We start from the raw sequence: 14818 nt of genomic DNA on the forward strand, positions 1-14818 counted from the left end.
ATTTGGCCATCGGCGCGACGATCGCGAGTATGGACCCTATGGATCGTGGAGAGCAGGCGGCACAGAGAGAGGAAAACAGCAAGCGCGCGTATCGGTTCCCTCGTTTCATCGAGTTCTCCAATAAGAGTACACCTATAATTTGTAACGTGGCTCGGGTACCGGCCTAATGGAAAAATGCGTTCCGGCCAATTTTACGCGCAGCCGTCAGGCCAGGTTGTTGGCCGGGGCAGCGGGACGATAAAAAGAAAGAACAAGAGAAATTATACGCGGCAGGGGGAGGGAGTGGGAAGCGAGGGAAACGCGCGACTGTGCGAAAATTGGCTGTGTGGGCCACGAAACGAGTCTGAGATTTAACCCTTCAATGGGTTATCGGTGACCACGTGTAGCTCCTTAAGTTAGGGGATGCGAGTACACGATATGAAACCGACCAGATTTTTGTGCCAGATTATGGTATTATGTTAATGCGTTCTTACGCTAGTACGACGCTATAGCAGATTTGTAATTTATAACTTTATAAAGCTACGTATATATACGTACAGATATATAGGTATATATTTAAGAAATATCTAAATTTACCATTAATAATTCTCGACGGTCAGTGTCACCGTTAAAAATATCTATTATACGCTTAGAATTGCTACGAGTATATTTTACGAATATACGTTTGCAGTGAATATATCGTATCCTCCGTATACATTTTCAGATTGATTCGAAACGACAATGTAATCGCGACTGTCGTGCTAATTACAACGCTAACGAAATTTCAAAATGTTTCATATAACACGTACCAGATATACGTGAAAGCTTGCTATGGCGAGTGTTGAAATACTCTGGCGAGCCACTGTACGTTATATAAAACAAAAAAACAAGAGTTTCGTCCCCGTTTCCAACGCGAATATCCCTTCGTACGAATAAATGTTATTCAATATCCCGCGCGTTCCGCCGACAGATTTTCATTTACGGATCGCGAATCCCGTGTATGGGGATTTAAAACCAAACGCGGGTATCGCTGTATCAGCGTCGGCGGCCGCTCGAAGCGTGTTCCACGGTGTTCATTTCAATTCTCCTCTAATTGAACGCTGTTCAATATTGACGAGTTAAATAATTGTCTTTGGAAAACTGAGCCCGAATAACCGTTAATCATCCCTCTCGTCGACCCGTCGCGTTGCGCACGCGATCCCATAATATGTAATTCGCGTCCTACCGCGAGAAGCGAGGATGAAGGATGAAAAAAAAAAAAAAAAAAATACGAAAAATCTCAGCTCGTGTACTTGGCGTCAGAGACGCACCGCCGGGAATTGTAAATGGGAAAAATTAAATATTGCACTGGTGATATTGCATGTGAAACGTCGTTTCTCTGAATTTTGAATTTCGCGCGTCACTACTTGTACATTATACAATCGTGTTATTCTATATTACGAATTATAGTAAATGTATAGTAAATTATAGTAAACGTATGCATCGACGAACAAGAACGGTAGATATTTTTATACTTAATCGGAATTTGTAAAATCTTGCATAAAACTTCCGGTAAATATACGGTGTCGCCTAATAGATCAATCTACTAAAGCTAAGTTTCCCATTTTGAATGTGACAATGACATCCTCTTCAGCGCTTGCGGAACATCGAACACAATGATTGGAACGTATTGCAGGAGAAAATTACAACGTATTTACGTATTACGAGAACTATCGAAACCGATAAAGTGGAAGAGATCGCCCTTGGTATCGCCATTGGCAAAATGCAGGAACATCGAACGAGTCGAAGGACAGGAAGAGAGCCACGTATCGCAGTCTCTGGCATCATAAGCGGAGTAACAAGCCATGCATTCTCGGACGTAAAGATGTCTCGGCAGTCGGCTCGGTTATATCTTCATTATAAGACCGGCAGAGTTACGTACTGCCGCGGCAGGCTCGTGGTGCTCAAAATTATGTGCCGCCCGCAGTTATCATTGCCTTCAGGGTCAGCCGCACGAATAATTGCCTTCCACCCATATGATACGCTACGTATATGTCTAACCGAGTTGGATCCGCGTGTACACGATTCTTCGTCCCACGATAGTTCTTACAGACCATTCGATTCATTCGCGAGTTAACCTACGCGTATCGAATGGTGGAACAGATTTGTCAGATTTGTCTGGCGATACGACGATACGAAACGAATATTTTTCGAGCATAAATTAACAACATTTTTTTGTACAATTAAGTTTCAAAGCTAATATAATTTCAAAGAAAAAGACGGCAGCGACCACAGAGCACTGCGTATCTATACGCAGTCATTTCATAATTATCACAATTTTTGTTTATTTCTATTAGAAGAATCAAAGTCCATCCTGAACGCGAACGTAACTTCCACTCTACGGTAAATTCTTCGCCTAACCGTTTCACGATTGCGAACGAACGAGAATTTTTTCGATTTCGCCGAGCAAATTCCAACGACGTGGACCATCGTGCATAAAGGAGTCCGCAACCGTGGTGGTTATCCGGTCGGCACGAATCCGCGACATCGTTCGAGGGCACCGAGGCGTGCCAAAGGGTAAAAGGAAGCGGCTACAGACCGGAGAAAGGAAGATCTTTCTTCTTCTTCTTCTTCTTCGTCCTCGTCTTCTTCTTCTGCATCGGGGTGCCTCGAACCGCGTTCGAGAATGCAGATACATAAATTCATGAGCGGAGTAACAACCGGTGACGCCACGCTAGCTTCCGTGCCGCGGCGAGCCGCGTCGCGCGGCAATCGTATTCATGAACCGACACGGTAATTAGGGACACTAGCTCGCCTCGCAACCGGAAGTCGCATCGGGGAATCCTCCCTGCGCGGCCTGGAACACCACCGGAAATACTTATGCATTCCGTTCGTTTCGTAAAGAAAATGCGAGTTGAACACACATCGAATCGCGGCATGCCGCGCGACCGACGCGACGACTACGCCCAAAGTTCGATAAACTCTAGCGCGCCGACTGCGAGCTAACGGACGAAGAACAACGCTCAAGCGGATTCTGAATATTATAGACGACTTAGAAAGTACAGTAAATTTTCTATAGCAACAAACAGAGAACTCTATTTTATAAAAGCTAGCAGTGGATCTAGCGGATTTAGGATTTTCATCCCTCCATGCGTATTTTTACAAACATCGTGTAAATTACGACTTCAGTGACTGATGCGATACATTTGTTTATAGAGTGAACAAAAATCCGGCCCGTGACTTTATTATACGTTACGTTTTACTTTGGCTACCATTATTCGTCTCATCGATATTTTAACGACGTTATCGATAGTCGTCTATAAGATAAATTATCGTTAATCATTAGCAACGCCTGAAACTATTACCGCAATATCAATACGATTTGTCATTTCCATTTTTAACTTCATCGATCTTTTCGCGTTATTCATCTTGTTACATCGACTCAATCGCGTTGCCCTATCTTTCGAAAATTCAAAGTCGAATCGTTTACCAAACACGTTAAAAGTCATTTCGTTCCCTAAAACTCAATTTTTTTTACTCTACCCTCGAGTTCGCTTTACCCAGGCCACCTATATCTCCACATGTGCCATTAATTTTCCATTTTTTTGCTCGCGAAACGAATTCTTCGCTACTCGGCTGAACGAACGGCGTTACACGACACCGGCAATTACCGTCTAAAGGCGATCGTTGCTTTTCTAGCAATTAAACATCCGAGGCATCCTGCTTATCTACGAATCTCGAATGCAAACGTCGATATTTCATAGGGATAGCCTAGTTACAAGCAGGAATCACGTGCAGTCGCGTTCACCGTGATACCAACCAAACGAACGCGACTCTTTACGTCGACGCGCAGCCTGACGATGAACAAAAGAAGCCAGCGCGACTTAACATATTAGCGTTAATTAAGGCAATTATGTCTCCGCGTAGCGAGCATGAGACTGTGTCCGCTCTTCGGCGAGACTCATCCATATTCAACAACCGTTTCCGACTGGAGCTGCGCGCCGACATCGCAACACAAGTCCTCGTTGTCCTCGTGGATCGTCAACGGTGTGTCTTTCGAGGTATTCGTTGACAACCATCGTGGGATTGTCCCGTTCACCTAAGCTATTAAGCCTTGAGGTCGTTCTAAGGTAATCCGACGTGTTTTACGTAATACTGTCTGATGTTATTGCGATGTTTTCGTGTCTCCGTTTTCGCGATCTTCTTGATGCTTGCACGTTGGCAATTTCCAAACGTACAATCTCTTTCTTAAATCGAACATTTTTTTCCATGAATATCGGTAAAAGATTCTGTTTTTGTAAATTTCGTTTGTATTAAGAATATTATTAAAATGTAACGTACAACGATTATCAATTATTTTACGACCTGGAAATGACCAGATTTAATCGAAAAACATCTACAATATTATTCTATCCTACAACCTAACATAATTCATTGATTTCTTTTTAATAATTTTCATGGTAATAGCAGTTTCTAATTAAGGGATAACCCAGATAGCTATCAGGTAATGTTATTTTTTTATTACTACTATTACAAATAAAGAAGAACAAGGAGAGAGCGCAAGAGAGAGGGGGAAAGAGGGGCAGAGAATCACGTAGACTGTTGGAGGAAGGATAAAGGGGGAATAAAAGGGAGTTAAAGGGTAAGGGGTAGTCGCGGGCAGCTAGGTCGACTGGATATAGACGGAGTCCAAGGGGTGGCTGGCCGGAAGAGGGCGAAGAGGACAAGGGGGTGGTAGGAGGAAAGGAGAAAACCGGGCACGTCTAGGTTTTGCTATGACCAATGGCAGACGGGGACACAGCGCGCCGCCGTTCGTATCGATCCAAGAGACTACGTTGGACTCCGTCGAATACCTCTCTCTCCCGGGTCACCTCATCCGTCCTCCGCGGATCTTCGTTTTCCGCCGCCGCTCCCGCCACCCCGTGCTATCTTACGCTCTCGTTCTTCTGCAATTTATAGCGGGCTACTCTTGTTTCCATTCTTTTGTATCCAAAGATCGACGTCTTTCGATTCTTCTCGCGATTCTCCCTGTTTCATTTTTATTTCATTCTCTCACATAGCTTAGAGTCGTACGCTTGCATGCAAGAAAATTAGTATCTTCAGGATCTACTAACGAAGAAGGGACGTTAGACGATCGATTAGGCAGACGTAGGCATTAGATTATTTTTAAAGATAGATCGTTCCTCGCGTAATATAGATCCTACGTTCTTTTCCGTATGCGCTTTGAAAATTTCACTTGAAAATCGACGAAGTTATCCATTAGAATTGAACATTTGTCAAAATTATAAGAATAATATGAGATATCAAGTATATGAACGATATACGTCTGAAATATATGGACGGAGAGTCGAAGAATCTGCGGACCACCTAACAAGAAGCACGCCTGCGCGAAAGCCTCTACTGGATCCAGTTAGGTCCTCCCTGTTCCGCGACACGACGGATCGTGGGACAGAAGCAGCCTGTGACACAGCGGAGGGAAGGAGGAATACCGTGTTCTGTGTCACCAACGGCGCGTTGTCGCCACGCTGGTGACACTCCGCTGGACATGCGTACTCTTCCGACCTATCGTTGCTCGGGTTATTAAAATTTTCGAGCCAATGAACATCCGCGGATCGAACGACAGGGGCTGTGCCCTCCGAGGATCTGCTTCCTTCGTGGTCAAGGAGGGACGAATCCCACGGTTTCTCGTATAAATGAATACGAATCGAGCAACAGTATCTATCTACTATACTATGTACCGTAGAAACTGGAGGAATTTTTCTGCAAGAAAGTAATATGGGATATATCCACTGAATTCTTTAACTACATCGTCCTTTTCCTTCCAATAGATACGATTTGAATGTTAGAGTTGCCACCTCACCGTTGTAAACCCTTCAATTATCTGCAAGAAAGGAGCGGCGTTAAAAAATAGTCGAGAAGATCGTCCTGACCGAAGAGTTTTGCACATCACTGTACATACATACATCGAGAAATAGAGCAAGAGATAAAAGAGGAAGAGAGATAGAAAGAGAGAGAGAGAGAGAGAGAGAGAGAGAGAGATAGAGATAGAGATAGAGATAGAGATAGATAGAGAGAGAGAGAGAGAGAGAGAGAGAGAGAGAGAGAGAGAGAGAGAGAGAGAGAGAGAGAGAGAGAGAGAGAGAGAGAGAGAGAGAGAGAGAGAGAGAGAGGGAGGAGGCGGGGTGGTAGAGAACTAGGATGATTTTATGGTCGTGTAAGTCGGGCTAGGGTCGCTGAGTGGCGGTTTTTGTTGCGAGCCACGCTCGACCAGGCCCTGAACCATCCAGCATCTTTCCTCCGTGTGTAACGCCCACTCCATTATCTCGGTGATGATGAGTGCGCGGGCGGGTGGACCTCGTAACACACATCAGCGGAAGGATTACCCTTCGTTCCAGCGTCTCCTTGCCTGCCACCTCATGCCCGTCCCGACAGCTGCCCCTAGCGGCCGCCCCTTCTTACTCCTTTTCTTCCTCCTTCTCCTTCTTCTCCTCCTCCTTCGACTCCTTCTTCTGTGTCGACTAATGGGCAAAATGATTTGCGAGCAAAAAATAAATTGCCCAGGAATTCTTCGATGACGGAACCGACCGGGTATATCGTTGCAATGTTGGCTCCAGCGATCGGAGATGGCGCTTGTAGAAGGATCGACAGCCAGCTGGAAGAACTAGAAGACTTATCCGTTCGCGAGCGAGTGTAAGAATGTTTGGATATCGATACCGAAAAAGTTTTGGAACATTTCGTGCGAGCGAATATCTTCGACCCGCGTCCACGTAAAATAATTTCATCCCATAAAACGATTCTGCGCAGAACATCATCCGGGACGAGTAATATACTGGCCGAGTCACCGTGGCCGATTTGTCGCTGTTTTCGCGTCCGCGATGCGAATCTGGAAGACACACGCGAGCACGCACGATGCACGAGGGTGGACGCGCGCACGCCTCGTTAATATGCGCGGGGATACGGGTCTGATTACGCGTAAGCTCTCTCAGGTCTGGGCCTATCTGGTCGCATCGGAGCCCGGAGAACTTGATACGGCCGTGGCGGTTATGTATATCCGTGCAGAAGTTCACAAAGACGAGAACCGACGTCTCAATTTTTTCTGCGGAAGATAAGATTGTCCCTGGTCGCTTGTCCTGGACAACCGGACGCTCCACCGCTGGCTAGTCGATCCACTTACCGGCGTCGTCGGTTCGCTGCTCCTACGTGACAACCTTGCAAAACACAGGATCCGGTAACGTAAGGACGGCTGCTGAACATTTACGTAGCATAACGAGGATAATTCTGAGAGCTTCCTGAATCTACGAGTATTTTATGCGCTTGCCAAGAGAATCACGAAGGATCGTTGACGTACGAACAGAATGTAGATCAGATATGGATCTTCCGATAACGTAAGGGCGGCTTCTGAACTGTTCTCTGCAAAATGACGCTGATGGTAACAACGTACGAACTGGACAGTGAGAACTTGGTCGATCGTTAGTCACAACAACCCTATAATTAGCGCAATTAATGCCATCTCCTGTACCAAGTTTCTCTTTTTGCTGGAAGGAAGAGAGTTTCCACGTTTCCTCTACCAAGAAGGTGGAAAAAAAAACAAAACGATTTCAGTCTCGATGAATAATGCACGGGAAGCGAGTGGTGCAGCCACGAGCGACATTATTCCTTGCGTTTCCCGAAGGAAATTAGGGAAGGCGAAGCGCCCCGCGCATCGCGCCACGGCCAGTCACAAATGTAATATTCACGGAATGATACAGCCGTCGACGCGGCGTCCGTTGCTCTTTTTCCTTTTTCCTTACCGTTTCTCATCTGTGGACGCTTGAATAGAAACCGCGACCCAAATACAGCTGCGGAATTAAATTATGGAAATCCAGAGGGCGCGCAACGTTTCCTGCGATTTTGCCCTCTCATGCAAATAGCTGCTGCGCATGCAGTGTTTCGGAGTAAAGTTTTCTTATGCCCGACATGAAAAGAAGCGATAGCTATAACACTGAAACGCGCCTCAACGAAATTGCTCCAGTCAACTCCATCGAAAGTTCTCTCGCTTGCTTAGGTGCAGCTTTAACGTAAAACAATACGGTGACACCGATGGCGTACATTCTTCGTCGCATGAACTAATCTGCAAGAGGTGTTCTCACCGATCATAATCCGTCATTCGTTGTACTCGTTTCTCGATACTCCCATACTCAAACTTCCATATTCAAACTCGTAGTAAAACACAGAAAATAGTCTACATACAAGAGACGTAAGAAAAAAGGGCACGCGTTAATAAGAAGCAGGAACGAATCCGCTGCGGCGAATCCTATCCGGGCGGTGGTGCTGGCGGCGCATAAATACGTATTAAGGTATAAAAACAGTTTACGGCGCGTATCTTTCGAAGAATCTCATATTTCCATGGTCTGTTCACCCGGTGTCGAGGGAGAGTGTTGTTCAGAGGCCGAAGCGTACCGAACTCTTGCCTTCATTTTGTCCTAAAGCGACAAGCTTTAATATCCTGGCCCGGGTCGTTTTGCTCGTTGGCCGTGTTGCTTCCATTCTTCTCTCTCTCTCTCTCACTTCTGCTCCTCCTAACCATCCCTTTCCTCCCCTTTCCACTTCTCGTCTCGAGCTTCGCTACGAGGTGAAACTTTAATACAATTTCATTTGGCTCGCGCTGACAAACTCTCCCTCCCACCCACTTTTCTTCTCGAGCAACTTCCCTTCGCAGTTGCTTCTTTACTGCCTCCCGAAGGCGGACTATTTATAACCTTAACCCTCGTCGGAACATCGAAGAAAATGTTCTTTGTTCGCCGGTTGACGGGACACAAGGACGGTAGAAAGGTATCGCGTTATTCCGAGAGGACATTAATAATTTGCTGCTCTATTAGCGCCGCTTTTGTTGAATTTGGTAATTACGTGGGAAAGTTTGGATGGGGATTGCTTGAGCAACGAGTTATTGGTAATTAGGCATTGTTTCGCTGGTTTGAGAAATCGTATTCCGTTGGCTCGAGTAGTACGTAGATTTAACGGTAGTCAATGGCATTTTAGTAAGAAATTTCAATATTATTCGATATATATTTCATTAATTAAATATACATTATTTAATATATATTAGATATATCGCCGAAATACATGAATACACTCAGATCTATTAGTCAACGATTTTGAAAGGGTGAGTTAGGTTTATCGTAGTTATGGTGTAGAGACGTCGTTTGGAAAATCAGCGTGTCAAAATGGAAAATCGATGCGACGCGATATTAAAATTTGGCCGCTTGCAAGTGGGTTATATTGTTCGCACCCTCAGTTTCCTTCTCATTCCGTCCCTCAAGGGGCCACGGTAGACAGAGGCGAGCCACCCGAGGGTCGGTGGATGTTAAACGCTTTTAAAATTTAACTTTCCGACGAGTTATTCCCGGGCTCGCGAGGAAATCTCGGCGAAAATTTACTTTCTTTCCGTTTCGCCCGACAACGCAACAGATTGCTCGGGAGATTGCTCTGCCTGCCAAGTTTCGCGCATTCTCCACGTTTAAGCCCCGTCATAGTCTTGGCAACGCGTCATCGATCCGTTAAAAATCCTTGCCAAATACTAATCCTAAATTAAATCACATTCATCTAACGTTACTCTTGACCCTGTAATTGAAATGAATTATTTGAACTTTATTTCTTACGGTTATATCCTTATTTCTTTCGGTATTAATTATAAAATAAAACATTTCAATTCGGTAAACGGGTTTAACAGCACCAGAGACGTTTCGTACCTATTTCACGGGACTAATAAGATGCGCGTTAACCTTCTTCTCGCGGGAACGTTCAAATTACGGCTCGTCCGTGTTCGTTCTTCCGCAGGAACACGCAGCTGGACGTCTGTATCTCGGCTTTCAATATATCTCAATTATATCGTAAATAAAATATGACCGGCTAGTTGCGTGCACCCGGTAAATTGGTAGTCGAGGTGTCCGTTAGCGCGAACCTGTTCTTCTCTTCTCCTTTCTTTCTTCTTCCCATTCTTCTAACAGGGCTGGCGAACCATCGCTGGTTTTTGCCCTTAAATCGATTTTTCCATCGATTACGCGTTACGGGGAAACTGTATCCTTTCCGCGAATAACCAGGATTCCGTGTTTTCTGCTCTTCTCCAACTTTCCCCAAGCGAGTTCTGCGCGTTGTCATTAAGAGATGATTGATTAATGACGGGTTATTAACTAAGGATTTTCTTGCCTATGTTCTTCTATTTATCCTTCTTTTCTCGAGTATACTGTAATCTCGAGGAAAGGGGAAAGTAACTGTTTGAGAAGTATCAGCATCTTGACGGTTTTTCGATAGATTAAGGTTCAGAGATCAAAGTTACGCTAAAATTTGCAAAATTAATCGTCCAACCGAATTGAATATTTTCTATTCAAATTTATTTCCAACAGAGAATTACTCAGTTCGATGAGTAAAAATCGATGTTGAAGATTTCATAATCAATTTTTTTGCTACAGATTTTAAAACGAGGCTGACATTTAGTGTCAGAGGAAAACATTTTTATTCATCGATGTTGTGATTGAAAAATAAGGACTGCCTCTCCGAGTAGTAAAATATTTTTATTTCCATCGATAAAAACAGTCCCACGGATTATCAAGGAATAATTACAACACGTAGTTCCGGATGCGACAAGAACTGCGTATTACTCGCGAAGAACGCGAGAATGGCGCAGAGACCGTGGAGAAAGGTTGGACAAAAAGCTTAGAGAGGAGGACGTGAGGGTCAAAGGAGACTTCAAGGGCCACGCGTTTGCACCTGGACACCTGGCGTCGAGATCCGTAATAGCTGCATAAATTTCAAGTAATAAACGGCAACACGAACGATGTTCGCGCAGTCGATTGGTCGAACAATAAAAAAAAGAAAAAAAGTCAATGGCTAATCGACGTTGTTGAGTGAGTCGTTACGCGGGTCATAAGTTTTCATATGGTTTTCCGTTTCATATTCTGAACTTCTTTTTGACCTTCGTTTCCAGTTAATGATAGTTAAAAAACTGATAAGTGCATTTTAAGCCTTAAGCGAAGTTGCGAATATTTCACGTGGAATTTGTTAAACGCGAAACGTTCGCTAATCTGTTAGTTGATTAAACATGGAAATGTATGTGTAACAGTAATAATAACAAAATGCACGCCTCACGCTAATAAAAAGGGTCTGTTGCTTCTTCGTGATCCGTCACGTACAAAACTAGGCAAAATCGAAAAGAATCCACTAGTCGAATAGAAAATACAAATAAAAATTCGCATCTTGGAAACATCTTTCGACATAGAACCAAAAATTACCTATTATCTAACATCCTATTATACGTAAAGCAACTTTTCAAAAATCACCAGCGTGCTTCTAATCTGGATCCCACGAGGTTTTGATCGATGCGTTCTGTTAGCGAAAAAGGGACTTCATTAAAAATGTATGAAAGGAGAAGAAGGGGGATCCACGGTGATCCCTTGGCCTAGAGAAGATCCTAGATCTCTGTCGACTACCGACAGCAAGATTTATCCGTGAGTAATTACAGGGTTCGTCCCGGTTAAGGATTGTTATTGGTGCATTTTAATGCGACCCCTGCTGAACGGGGGTGTTATTATTGTTGCGGTTTTGCGGTTGTCCGAGAAAATTAGCGGTTCGTCGGGCGGAACACTCGCGAAAGGGGGCGGACACGCAGACCATCCGAGGGAGATCCATCTGTCACAGCGTGGCCGTTCGCAATTCGTCAGCGCCGCGGAGGTCCGCATTGAAAAGTTTATCCCGGCGAAATTTACATGCCCGTTCCACGCGAACTGATTTCCAACGTTCTTCCTCGTAGTCAAGATGAAAGCGCGTGAACTGGACGCTTTTCTCATGCTCTACGGTTGTCGACGAATTTGGGCTGGTTATATTAGATGCAGAGGCAAGTGTTGCTGACGGCAACGTTTCTATGGAATTGAAGATTTGTGCACATCATGCGAATATTACAACTTGTAATCGCAACGAGCAACAACCGGACAGATATCCCAGGAAGTTTTTTTTTTAATGAATTCATCGGTCGCAGTAGAACACATGTCGCGATAAAAATGAGTTCATGTTATTACACGCACATTATTAAATGATTCTTAATTTACAATGCGTTTCGGCCACATATTAATTCCTACACCTGCTGATTCGCCAGGGGTTGTTCCGCTTCAGTCCATCCCCGTTTAAAGAGGATGCTCTTGGTCATGCTGAGTCCACCTGCGCTGTGTTTCTAAATTATCATAGAATTATGACTCAGTTCCGAGGGTCACGAGGATCTGATTAAAGTACACGGTGACAAGCATCCAGTATAAAACACGAACTGAATTACCAACGAGTCTCGCTACTTACGGCCATACACCAGCTATACGAAAAGACGTATATACGTAATTACGTATCGATAATAACGATCGACTTTTATTTAAGAGATCCATCGAAATCTTACGAATTAAGTCAAACCTCGGTCAAAGTTTGAATTGAATTTTGGACTCTAATCGGAAATCAGGGGATCACGGTGATCGATAGAACGTAACCGGCGGTTAATTATAGGTCATTCGGTCCCGTCAATATAATAGCTAGGTTCGAAAACGTCGTAAAGATTCGGAATCCGTCGCGTCAACGTTGATTTATGTCCGGGAAATAGGTCGTGCCCGCGAGGCTAGGCCGTCTTCGGTGTTTCGGAATAAGAAAACGACCGGGTCTCCATTAAAAGAGAGCGGTTGGTAGCCGGAAAGTGGAAGACGTGGCGCGTCTCGTGCCGCATGGCCAGACATCATAAACTGTTAATAAATCAGCAGTGTATACCTGTCATAGGGTCCACCAGAGCGAGGGACGCACGCGTGTGCGCAACGGATGCAAAAAGCCATGAAAGGATAGCCGTATATGGCCTGCCACGAAGATCGTATCGTTTACGCGAATCCCAAGCGCCGACTCTAATGCACTCTTATGTTAGCTGCAAGTATGTACTAAGATTTATAATACACTACCATTTAACCCTCCAGATGGATTTACCTTTTAACAGTGATCGCGTTAATGTAATAATATAGACTATGGCCCATAGAAACTTGAAAGAGAAAATAAATTACTAATTAGAATATGCAGTCTCATTTATCATGAAATTGTACGTTCCAATAGATTCCATTATAAGTAACGATCGTGCTATTGCGAGAGTTTAAATTGGAGCAGCTGCACCGATTGATACAGTGACATATACATGTGTCTATACGTACGTATGTGTTCTTATTTTAATTCTATACTCTCTTTAGCATGTAATAAGATTTACGAGTTGTAAAAGCCGCATTATTATTACCACTCGAAAGATTAACGTCGTCTGTTACAATTTCATAACGATCAATCAACTAATACGTATCGATGTGTGTTAAATTCGATCTACATAACGCGTATCTCTTGCGTGACATCACACCGCTTATACGTTTGTAGCGTCGCGTTTTGCATAACGAACCTAACGAAGTTTCCGCATAGATTGTTCAAATATCCTGGAAGATGTGCAAAACGATGTCAAATATTTTCGAACGCAACGCCGATACCATAAGATTGACTTAAGTTAAAATACGACGAAGAAAAAGGCAGCTGTGCGTGAAAAGATGGAAAGGAAGGAGCGTGTTCGAATTACGATACGGCGAGTCGCGCAGGAATTCGTATTAATCGTTAAAAATTACACGGCAGCGGCAACGGGATGCAACGAATCGGATCGTGGAACGAAACACGTAACCACGCCGCGCTGTTTTCACCGACTCTGCAACGAATTAATTCAGTGGACGCGGGCAAGTCACCCAGTAGATTAGCGCGGCAGAACAGTGGCCATGCGCGTCGTAAATTTTCGTTTTCTCGTCGCGTTATGTATTATGCATTTTCTGTCCACCCGGCAACGGCTGACGGTATTTAGAGCTCTTGACAATTATCTTTCCGCTGGGTAAGAAGCCATGTAATATTCATGGCGTGGATTGTAAAGTGGACGAACGGCTGGCACACAATACCCGTAGATTCCGAGATTGCGCGCTCACCGTGACACTAATACCGGAAAGGAAACGGAGAAAATCGCTCTTAATTGGGACACATCGCGAACCGACGACCATGCTTTAGCTTAACCTGTTTAGGATACACCTGACTCCTCGACAAGATTCGTCCTTCGGCCCGTTACGTTCATTGTCACGATTCGTTTATTTCACCCGGTATATTCAACGTGGTTTGCAAGTTACATGTTACAATGGTAGCGATGATAATTGAGCGATAGAGATTAGGTTAAGTTAATAAATCCTGTCTGTCTATGATATTACTCGAAAATCTTCTAACTTTCTTCGTGCAAATCTATGTATATCGTATTTCGCTATAACGCATTTCGTGACATGCCGCAATTATTTCTAACATTCTACTATTAATTATGGTACTTGTAAATGTAAATAATACACGAAGATCAATGAGTTCTCAACGAAATTTACAAGGGAGAAAGTTGTTTCACTAGAAATCACTCACGTATAAATAATAATTACAATTCGCTAGTTTTTTGTGTATAACTTAAAACCTGACTCGCATCGTTCCACTTACGCTTACAAACTTACAAAAATTCCAGATATATTCTCTATCAGTATCGTAGCAACATCCTTATCCGTTAATTTGCAAAATAAAGCAAAACCTATCAAGGAAAATAATTTTCTTACCTGAACCGTTTTACAAACACACTTAATGTATCTTCGCTGTAGCTTCTAAGCTATTCCCACAAGGCACCCACACTCTTTCCTATATCTCAGCATATCTCACGCTTCATACCTAGACATCAACTGCAACCCGAGCCAAAAACTCCGCTCAATCTGCACGTTAATTACGAGTCGATCATGGCCGAGCAGCGTAAAGGCAGAAAATTCCTGCGCGT

General features: G+C 44.0%; 1 protein-coding gene across 1 annotated transcript in view; it reads right to left on the reverse strand.

Annotated features, from left to right (window-relative positions):
• LOC132909692 (uncharacterized) overlaps positions 1–14818 on the reverse strand; it is a 179505-nt gene that overhangs the window by 8377 nt on the left and 156310 nt on the right. The gene's annotated exons all lie outside the window — the stretch shown is intronic.

This window comes from Bombus pascuorum, chromosome 1, assembly GCF_905332965.1.
Source record: "Bombus pascuorum chromosome 1, iyBomPasc1.1, whole genome shotgun sequence".
NCBI classification, from domain to species: Eukaryota; Metazoa; Arthropoda; class Insecta; order Hymenoptera; family Apidae; genus Bombus; species Bombus pascuorum.